The sequence below is a fragment of the Lampetra fluviatilis genome, chromosome 15, assembly GCF_964198595.1.
Source record: "Lampetra fluviatilis chromosome 15, kcLamFluv1.1, whole genome shotgun sequence".
NCBI lineage: Eukaryota > Metazoa > Chordata > Hyperoartia > Petromyzontiformes > Petromyzontidae > Lampetra > Lampetra fluviatilis.
In genome coordinates, this window is record NC_136289.1 from 11,224,182 (window position 1) to 11,234,931 (window position 10,750).

Sequence of the window (10,750 nt, forward strand, 5' to 3'; positions counted from 1 at the left end):
ACGGTATAATGAATAAAACAATTACACTGAAATTAGCAATTGTTTAAAAGTAAGTTGTAAAATTGAGGTTGTAGTTGAATATACACGTATATGAACCTAGACGCAATTTTACAAAAAAAACAAGGTACAAATATTTGGAAGGGGAACCAATATTTACAAAATTCCTCAATAAAATAATGTTATTCCCAAACATTGTTTCCTCGACACCACCTCGGCGAGCTTTAACACATTCCTGCGGAGGGAGCTGGTAGGAACGTTGGGTTGCTCGATCAATGGCCAGGGTCAACGGCGGCGTGGTGTATTCCGCAAATATGCCCGACTGTGAGGGCGGGCACAAGCCGGCGTGAGTAGGTTAAACGTTGAGTTTCATAAGGGCACCACGGGGTGACCAGCCCCTCCCCACCCAGCCCCACCCTCCCCTCCCCACCCAGCCCCACCCTCCCCACCCAGCCCCACTCTCCCCACCCAGCCCCTCCCCACCCTCGCCCTCCCCACCCAGCCCCACCCTCCCCACCAAGCCCCTCCCCACCCAACCTCTCCCCGCCTCCCCTCCCCACCCATCCCCTCCCAACCCTCCCCTCCCCACCTAGCCCCACCCTTCCCACCCAGCCCCTCTCCTCCCCACCCAGCCCCTCCCTGCACGACGGACACAATAATCCCCAGTGGGCTGGTGTAACCAGGAGGTTCTTACCAGTCTTATCATTCCAGAGCCACTTAGCCACCTCAAGTGTAGCTGCATATTTAACAGACGAGGCCTCCTCTGGATAAACCAGTCAGACAATGCCACACAGCGAGAGGACTTCATCGTGTATCGGTATCAAGGCAGAGGTGAGATCTGCGTTCACCTACAGCTCCTAAATGTATTATTCATATGAAAGGTATTGACTTCGAGGTCAGCTGGGCTTGATCGTGCGGCCAATTGGGAATGGGCCGGGTTCATTCTTGCTACAAAAAAGGTACATTTTGATTTCGCCCCCAGGTCATGTGTACATAATGCAGGCTATTATACGTGAATTAAAAACGTGCTCTCTGTGTTTGAGGTATGTACGCATTGCCTCACCATTATACTCGGCAGTTCGCACAAAAGGGAATGCATCTACACGAAAGATAACGCCCACCATAGATCTCATGCACCGTTGTATTTCCGCTTAAACTTACGAATGTTAAAACAAATGTGATATTTTGTTGTTTAAACGGCATTGTCGAGTAGCACTACAATTTACGGCACACCAGTAAATGGGAGCTATTGTATGTCTCTAATGGATATATACAACCTCCAAACAGTGTGTTTCCTCTCCCTACTAGTTCATGAAAACAAAATAGTGTTTACAGGAAAATGAATAGAATGGCAGTGTTGCTCCAGCGCACAATATGTTCATTAAGACATGGCGAAGAAACCATGAGTGGGGTTTGCTCGCTACCCATGCGTAGAGCGGCTGGCGTTCTTTGCTTAGCTCTGGCATTCTCTTTTTTTGTGGCCATGGACCTGGGAAGCGATACGGTAGAAAAAAAAATCAACACATTCGTAAATAACACTGATCTTAAAAGGAAATATGTTATAGGTGAATTACGGGCAATTGTCATTCATGTGCTATGAGGAAGGGCCATTTCCCAACACGTCGCCTATGATGTTATTTGTGTTACTTTGGGGCAGTATTATTGATGAGTGTGGGATTTTGTGTGTGTGTGTGTTATTTCTGTGTCCTTGTGCACCACTGCCAACGGAGGCAGCAATTACGAAAATAATTTGTGTCGACGGAATGTGGGCAAACTCATCCAAATCTTCTCCTTTCAAATGTAATAACACGGTTTATATTCACGTAAACAAAACAGTGCACGCATCTGTCATGCCAAGCATCCCATTAACCAGTCTCGATTTCCGACTCGTCATCTGTCTCGCTTTGCGACAGTCGATCACCAACCTCATTTGCCATGGTAGAGGGATAGTGTGAGCAGCATGCCTCCACTTAACATGGGCGCCACGGTGGCGAGATGTTAACTCCCTCGCCTGCTATACAGGAGGTCGTGGTTTCGATCCCGATCCTGATGCCTGCTGTATATTTGGAGTTTGCATGTCCTTTCCTCCCCGTGGTCCTCCGGTTTTCTCCCTGCCACATTTAGAAACATGCGTTTACAGTATTTGGCTGCTGCCATACATGTTTAATGTGATAAGCCACTTTGTTGAGCTCCCGTTTGTGGCCAGAAGCGACCTGGCCACAACTGGGAGCTGGTTAAATAGAAAAACAGTTTATGAATACGAGTGTATGGATGTCGCCAACGACAAAGCCATCCACAAGAGGTCGCCATAACTCCACGTACCGACAAGGTGAAGAGAGAGAATCATGCTTGTATACCCCGTAAAGTCACAGTCTCGTGACTTTTTTTTCTGGCGTTTTTTGTTGTTGCCAAGTTGCTCGCTAATAGGGGGGGCCATGGTTACTCTTGTAAAATTCAAATTGAGTAAAATTGTGGGTACACATGTTCACATTTGGATATATCTGCATCACGTAATTCGGCGTTTAAAGTAAAACTTGTGCTGCATTTGTGCGTGTGAAAATACACATCGGTGCAGTTTGTTTGAAGATATTTCGATTATTGTTTGTTTAAGTGAACAGCGTGACAAATAGCTACCCAATTTATAGGGTTAGTGGCCGTCCATAAATGACGTCACGCGATTTTTGACGATTTTTCACCCCCCCCCCGTCGTCACACGGCGTCACAAAAGTCAGACCCACCCTCAAATATGACGTCACAAAGCTCTGCCCCCCCCCTCAAAATTAAACATTCTTCTTTGTAGTGCGTATTTAATGTGGCGCTGCAGTCTGATGTTGTAGAAGAAACCATTTATTAAAACGTCTATTTAATTAAGTAGAACGTGTTGTCTATATTTTCAAGTTACGCATTTTGATGCGACGTCGCATTTCTCACCCCCCCCGTCACACATCGTCACAAATGTCTGACGACCCCCCCCCCCCCCAGGTGCGTGACGTTATTTATGGACGGCCCCTTAGGTCCTTGCTACCAAAGGCCCCTAAACTCACCCATTCGCGTGAAATCTCACAAGGCGAGTGCGAAAGGTTTTGTTATTCCTTCCGATCGGGTCGTAATGGAAAATTGCACGAATCTCTATCTCACTCCAATCTGCCGAAAAGGTTTCGGGAGATCGGCTTAACATTGCCCCAATCACGATCGATCGAAATGAAAGTCCGATTTCGTAACACAACTATTGCTCTTTGGTAAAGTCACGTAGAAAGAAATGTAATTAAATAATAGAATACGACGTTTCGATCGCAATGTCATCAGGTAGAACTAAATTTGAGAGAGAGAGAGACAAAACACAGACACGGAGACACACAGACAGACACACAAGCCGAGAGCGAGAGACAACACAGAGACACAGAGAGAGAGACACGCACAACATTGCTTTGGAATTAATCGGGTTTCTTTTGGGTTTTTTGTTGTTGTTGAAAATCCAGGTGTACATTTTACGTGGAGGGAAACTCTTCAAACGTTAATAAGACACGGAACATCCAAAGGTTCCAAGTGACACAATGAGCGAAGAGTGTTTTCATTCACACCGTCGGCTGCAAGCAGAGGGCGGTGTCGCGGAATGAATTGTGCTGTATTATGCTCGCACATCAATGATGCATTGTCTCCCTTTCATTAAAGGCATTATTAGGCAAACATCCCCAATGTGCAGGCTCCTCCTGAAAAGTCTTCAGACCGAGTGAGGCTTTTCTTGGTTAAATGATCCCCCCCACGCAAGTAGCAACGAGGTATTTTTCTAGCATTCTGTGACTGCCTAATATTTTATATACTGTACATTACTTACAAAATGGGTCCACTGACAAAAGATAATTTCAATATTTCCTTCAACGTCTGTAAGCTAAACATTTTGGCCGTGTGGTGCAGTGGTTTGCACACACAGCCTCGCAATCTGAAAGCTCGCAATAGTTGAAATCCTGGTTGGGGATCAACTTGGTCTTTCTCTCCAGTGAGTGAGGTCGACAAAGTGTGGGAAATCGACAGTGGTGGCCTGCGTGGATAGGCTTGCCTCTGCCACAGCAATGTGGAATTTTGTGTGAGCAGTAAACTACTTTGAAAGCAATCGACAATCATCTGTCCTGACATTTTTCCTCGGGTGTCCATTGAAAACGAGATGTTAATATTTCTGTCATCGGATTAGAGAACACTGAATTTATTTACATTTTATAACCTATAAACTATGAATATTCTTTAATATGTGTAATTATACTGTAGTATACGGTTAAAATGCAATTTACTATTCATAAAGCAACCTGCCTATGACCAACTGAGTGGCTTCTGCTTTAGATGGTTACCGCCGTACAAGAACATCTGTTTACAGCCTGCAGGGTAAATGCGATGGAGACGACCCTACCGTTGTACTGTATGATGTCTGTATGCCTATACTCCCCGCCTTCTGAACCGTACCTGGGCCTCACCCCCATTCCACCAACCCGCACTTGAAGTACATCCAAACAGACAGCGTGGAGGAAGCCCTCATACAACACTCGTTTGACAAAGCACTCTCTACTCGTACAAGAAAGCAGTAATTTATAACAGTTTTTTTAATTCTCCTCTACCTACGAACGAGTTATGTTTCAAAGGTATGTTCGTAAGTCGAGTTGTTCGTAAGTTCAACTTTACTCCTGTCCATTCCAAACATGTTGTACGGCATGTGCACTAAACACGGAGAATGGCTTTAAAAGTTGTATAATCTCCTGTAGATGTAGATGCCACCACCCACCATCTATTGCGCGGCAATTGACCTTGCGACTCTCGGTCCGAACAGGCAACTGGACATACGGGACAGGTGTGTTTGTATCTCTGAAAGTTAGTAAGTGGAATAGTCGCAAGTAGAGGAGTCCCTGTGTATCTTGATTTGCACAAACATCTGAACAATGGTGAGCATGTGCATTCCTTCCTTGCTTGGGTGTACATCACTATTGAAAGGTCTGTGTGACACTGATGAGCATAGGATGTGAACGCTATTGGGTCTCGCATTTCCTTGTGCGAGAGTCACGCTTCTTGCCACACACGCCCACCATTTCCTCTTAAGCTCTCACTGGCAATGCCGTGCTTTTTACATTGATCAAAGGACAAACGAGACCACATTTGAAGACATTTATTTCACAGTAGCTGATTGTAAAGTGGACAAACAATGAACACCCCCCCGCCTCCACGTAAAATAAGTCAATGAAAGCACCTCAAAATATATTACCATTTTACTCGTTGTAACCATGAAAGCAAAATAAATAAATTTCGATTTAAAGCTTTCGTGACTGCAGGGATTCATCTTCTTGGTTCCTTCGGTAAAGTCTCACTGGTGAGAATTGTATTTTATTATTTTTTATTATTTTATTTCCCTTCTATGTGACTTTACCGAAAGAACCAAGAAGACAACATAAATAAATCACAGTTTCATTTTCGTACAGGGATGCTGTATAGCGGAGCAATACAGCACACGTAATAACTGCTAAGATATCTCGCCCCTGAAGAAAAATACACGATTCTGTGTAACTCGAGGCGCTGGAAACGAATTCAACAGCCACAACGCGCTGCGTGGGTTTGAGGAGGCTGCAGTCTGTGAGCTTTCTTACGTTTTGAAACTCCACGCTGTGTTTATTGCCGTACGACGCCCGTGCATACTAATGCTAACCATTTGCATTCAAGATGCACGGCTATGTAAAATACACGCAATCTTTAATGTATTAGGGTACATTACGTACAATTGCTCAGAATGTTTGTAAATGTTTGAAAATGTTTGATTTTATATATATTTACAACTGCTTTGGCGGTGGAATAAATAAATGGGAGTTAAAATGTCGAGTTGACCAGAATATAAACAGGATTTGGCCAAGAAGACCCCTTTATGAGAAATGAGGCTTTACTGAGGCCTTATGATGACTCCCTTGACCCAACTCATCCTTTGTCCCCGTCATATTGATTACCTTGTATATTATTACTAATTGCACCACAGCCTGTGTTTACTCATTGGAGAGGCGGCGGGGGGGAGTCATTTGGCATCTTGTGGCCATGCATACTTGAGAACGGCAGTGGGATTTGGACATCCCAGAGCGAAAAAAAAAATTGTGCATTCCACAATTGAACTGCAAATGTGTGTGTGCCTGTGTAATAATGACCGCCGATGGTGCAGACAGAGCTAATGCCACTTTTGGACGTTTGTATATCATCACCGCATAACTGGCCATTTCGAATTGCCACACAGGTAAGAAATAACTTGTACAGCTCTGAAAGGGTTGTACCGCGCGTTTTTGTTCGGCACGATGTCCGAAGTTTTAGCTCCGCGTGCTTGGAGCTTCTTTGGGAACTGAATTATATATTTTTTTTATATGCACTGAATTTAGTTCCTGAAAGAGAACCTCCCCACCACACGGCGCGAAACGTTGGACATCGCGCCGAACAGAACGCAGTTTAAACCATCAACCTCATTTGCGTGCTATATACAGCGCGATCGCGACATCATTGTAAGTAATTTGTACGTCTGTGTGCTTAAATGTGAGTAATTGACCAATACAAGTGATGCAGATATAGATAATTGTGCATTGACACCCGTGAAAGTAACACCTGCAGTTTGTCGACCAGATTTGACCAAAAGCATAGCGACACGTGGGGATCGCCTGCCTTCGATCGGTTGTAGCTGACAGAGCAGAGGCTTCTGCCCACAAAATGCCCCAAGCCTGCCACGGGGCTGTGCTGGAGGTGAAATTTCCAGATTGAAAGGGTCAAAACTCGACCTCGACAATTGAAAATGACAGCTTCTCCACAACGGCAGCTGCGTTGGGTTGAAAGCACCCGGCCATTCCACTTTCCACAACCCTGACAGTTTAAGTTCCAGTTGTCAGCTAACCCTTTCTCTCTCTCTCTTAGAATTTCTTGGTTTTAACACAACAGTTTTATTTCAAAAATAAAACATTCGAAGGGTATTTTATTATTATAGTTGCCATGCTGCATTATTGAACCTCCATTCCAGAGTATTTCATTTGATATAAAAAAAAAAATTGACAAAAGGATAAACATTGGTGTTTAACAATTTGCATTACCGTTTGCAAAGTCAAACCTATTATATTATGTACACGCACATATTGTATATATATACAACGATGGTTCCATGCTCACACACAGTCGAATATCGAGGTGGCCAGCACCACAGATTTAATTCACTGCACCAGCTAATAATTTAGGGCTGATGCTATCTTTTCGTTGTAAATTGAACTCAGGTTACCTGGTTCGTATCGCACTGCACTTACCACTGCCATCCGCACTCCCCCCCCCCCGTATACATATATGATAATTATTTCCTGTTATATACGAATTACACATGATGCACGGATTTGTTGATGACGTAAACGGGGGCGCTAAGAAATGCAAGTAAGTTTGCACGGTTGGCTATAACTTGCGAGATGTTATCGATGCAGTCTTGATAAAAAAATAACTCACAATATTCTTGTGCAAATGTTCGCGCACGGGGTTGTTCTTGGACATGCGATCCCCGCAGACAGAAACTGTGACTTGGAGATATCTGGTCTGACAGATTTATTCGACACGCAGCTTTTGTAAGCCAGTAGTTTAGGTGACCGTGTCATTGGACCTTTCTTTTGGACAAGCGATGCAGTTAATGACGGCATAAATCCCATATCCGATCATGATGAGTGGTGACAAAGCGACCAACAACATCGCGAAGAGCACCCATAGCACAGTCTTTCCAAATCTGAAAAATCTCTCCTTGTGTGGATTGGCCTTCTTGGCTGGCGTAACACTTGCAGTTACACGCTGTTGCTGCTGCTGCTGATGATGATGATTGTATTGCTGCTGAGAATTATGAACGTAAGTCTCGTTTGATACCCAAGCGCTGGCTTTCCTGCCGAGTGTGAGAATGTAAGATTCGGTGTCGTTTATGATTGAACTTTGAACAGACAGGCTGTCAGCGCCGAGCGAATTCCTAAAACTTTTCCAGTGACTTAAGCGCACAGATCCATTGGTGGGCCGCACATCTTGCGTGACAGAACCTTGTCGTTGCTCCAGCGAAACTTTGTATGCTCCGTCAGAGGCCGTGTCGCCGTTTTTGGAGCAAGGTGGACGTTCATCGAACGAAAGTTTGTCCGATTGCACAGTCGGAGTGTCCCGTTGACACGCAGCCTCCAGCAACAGATCGCAGTCGATCACAATGGTGTTTGGCAGTTGGTCCACACTTAAGGTGGCATCGGCGTTCCGCTCTGCTGACAAGTCCACAAAGACGTTGCCGGGCTCCACGAACGATATTTCAACAGCGTCGTCAGCCCGCGGTGCGTTTTCGGCAAGTTTGTAACGCGATGGTGTTTCGTGCGAGCCGTGCTCATTGTCTCGGTCAGGTGGCACGGGACCAGCGTTGACACTGATTTCGGACGTGTTCACAACGGCGGTCTCCGAAACGCGCGCATGCTCACTGGCGCAGTTCGCAGGCGGCGGTGTTTCGTCGAGGCTGAGACTAGGCGGCCTCGCACCTGCAGGAGGTGCGCACGCTGAAAAGGGATTGATGCTCGTCATGGTCAAATCGGCGTCGGCATCTCGACTGCCGCCGCCGACGTCCAAAGTGTGGGCCTCTGCGTCGGCACCGTGGCATTCAGAAGAGTCCGACTCGGACATTGCAGCTTCGCGAACAAGCGCTCGAATATGCAACACGTGGCCCAATGGCGAGAACGTAGAAGCCCCCTTGTTTTTTGTGTGTTCTTCTTTGCCCTTCAATTCATCAACATGCGCGCATCACCTGAAAGAAAGAAAGGCACAAAACAAGCCGCGCCGTTCAGGCAAAACATTTCACATTCTTACGATACGATTACAGTTATAGCCTCGGTCGCGTTTTTAACGGGTTACAATGTACAGGGTGGACATTGAACTACAACGACTTCTTCAAATCGGAGTCGCTATAGTCATCTCACCAGCTGTCAAGATCTTGAACCGTTGCGAGTCTTTGGAGCTTCAACCCAGTGAGTCTTCTCCTCCCCAGGTCTCGTAACAGCGACTTGCTTTGCCCTCAAATGCCGTTGGGGGAGTTTTAGTTTGTTCCACCACGGCCTCGCCTGGCATAATCGTAACATTATCATACTGACGCAACCCACGTCACTGATTCCAGTAAAAGGTGTATTTTTAGAACGACACACACACCTCGGCTAACCCGCCAGACCAGATTTCTTGTTTACAATGAGCCACGGGCACGAAAAAAAAAGTTTATCAGTCGCGAGGGACTTGGGACGGAGCGGCGGACACTTTTCTAATCTTTGTATGGCTATTTGGCATCGTAAATACAGTGATTGTTTTCGGCGTTTGCTTTAAAAAGAGGGAGGGAGGGAATTGTATGAGAAATGGCCGAGTGGCTCAGAAGATTAGATATCAAGTAACTGAGCTGGCTACTGCTGAGATGCTGCGATCGAATTGGGGCAGGCGTCCGTGATTAAACTGGTTTTTCAAGTGCAGTATCGGTTGATGGTCTGAGCCAGGTCAGAAAGGGGGAGGTGAAAACAAGTATAACCCGTAAAAACAAAGTTTTTCACTATAAATCCTTTATATGCGTGGCGGCTAGAGTTCTCTCGTCCTCTGGCTTGAGATGGCTGCCACCTATGGGTCAGATGATTGACTGCCACCATTAAGCAATTGGTAATTCAATATCATTTATTTTTTGCTAAAAAGTGTAAAATTTTTGAAAAAAAATTTCAGGAAAATAAATTGTCACGCACAACGAGTCTGTGTGCAAAATGTCAGCTCGATTGGATCACGGGAAGTGGGTTAAAAAACGACCGAAAGATTTGCACGGTCGTAAGTGCGCAAGCAAGCAAGCGAACTTAATATAAAGGATTTAAAAAAAACCCAGCACTTGACATTTTGGTTCCACACTGAATTTTGGCTAAATTCTAGCTCTGAGAATGAAATATACCAACTTCACTCTCCTGCGATAAAAAATGTTTTTTGTAGCCGTGGCAGAGTTGGTGGGAAAGTGATGGTCCCAACCGCCTGGACCAGAGGTCACTTGAAGGGAACTCGGATGTAGTTTTGTATTTATGTTGCACTTCTTTCGCACCGTACGTAGCCCACCGTGCTAATCGGAGGTGCGGGGGAAGGACAACAAACTAAACACAAAAAGCAGATTTCAAGAAATCCGTTTCAATCGAGCTTTAAAAGTGCATCGCTCTGGTGGCCTAATATCGGAAGGAAGAGCGTTCCAGACGGCCGTAGAAGCGCATCCGAAAGCACGCGATGCGGTGGCCACCGTCTTTGTTCGATGGTTAGCCAAATGCCGCTGTTTTGCGAGGATGACCGGAGTCCACGTGGTGGTTGATGTTCCTTGTGGCCCGCACTCTTAGCACGAAGCGTCGCATTGCTCTGTGAGAGATCCGAATGGATGCTTCATCTCGTGACACCGATAGCACAATCGCTATAAATTTGAGGTTAAACAACACGAAAAAAGAAGACAAACAATAACGAAAGAATTGTACGTAACCCGATTGCGTCTCCTCAAAGTTCAGTCTGGTTATTATGGCGAACTCATGCCTCCTGGCATACCTTGATATTTGCATTTCGAGACATTTTAAAATCGTTGCTTCCTGAAGAAGAAAAATGGGATGCTGCCTTGCTGTAATGGTTAGCACACTGGACTTGCATTCCAGAGGTCAAAGGTTCAATCTCTTGGCGCGGCAGCTGAAACAATGGTCATGTTTCTTGAATCTCCCCCCCG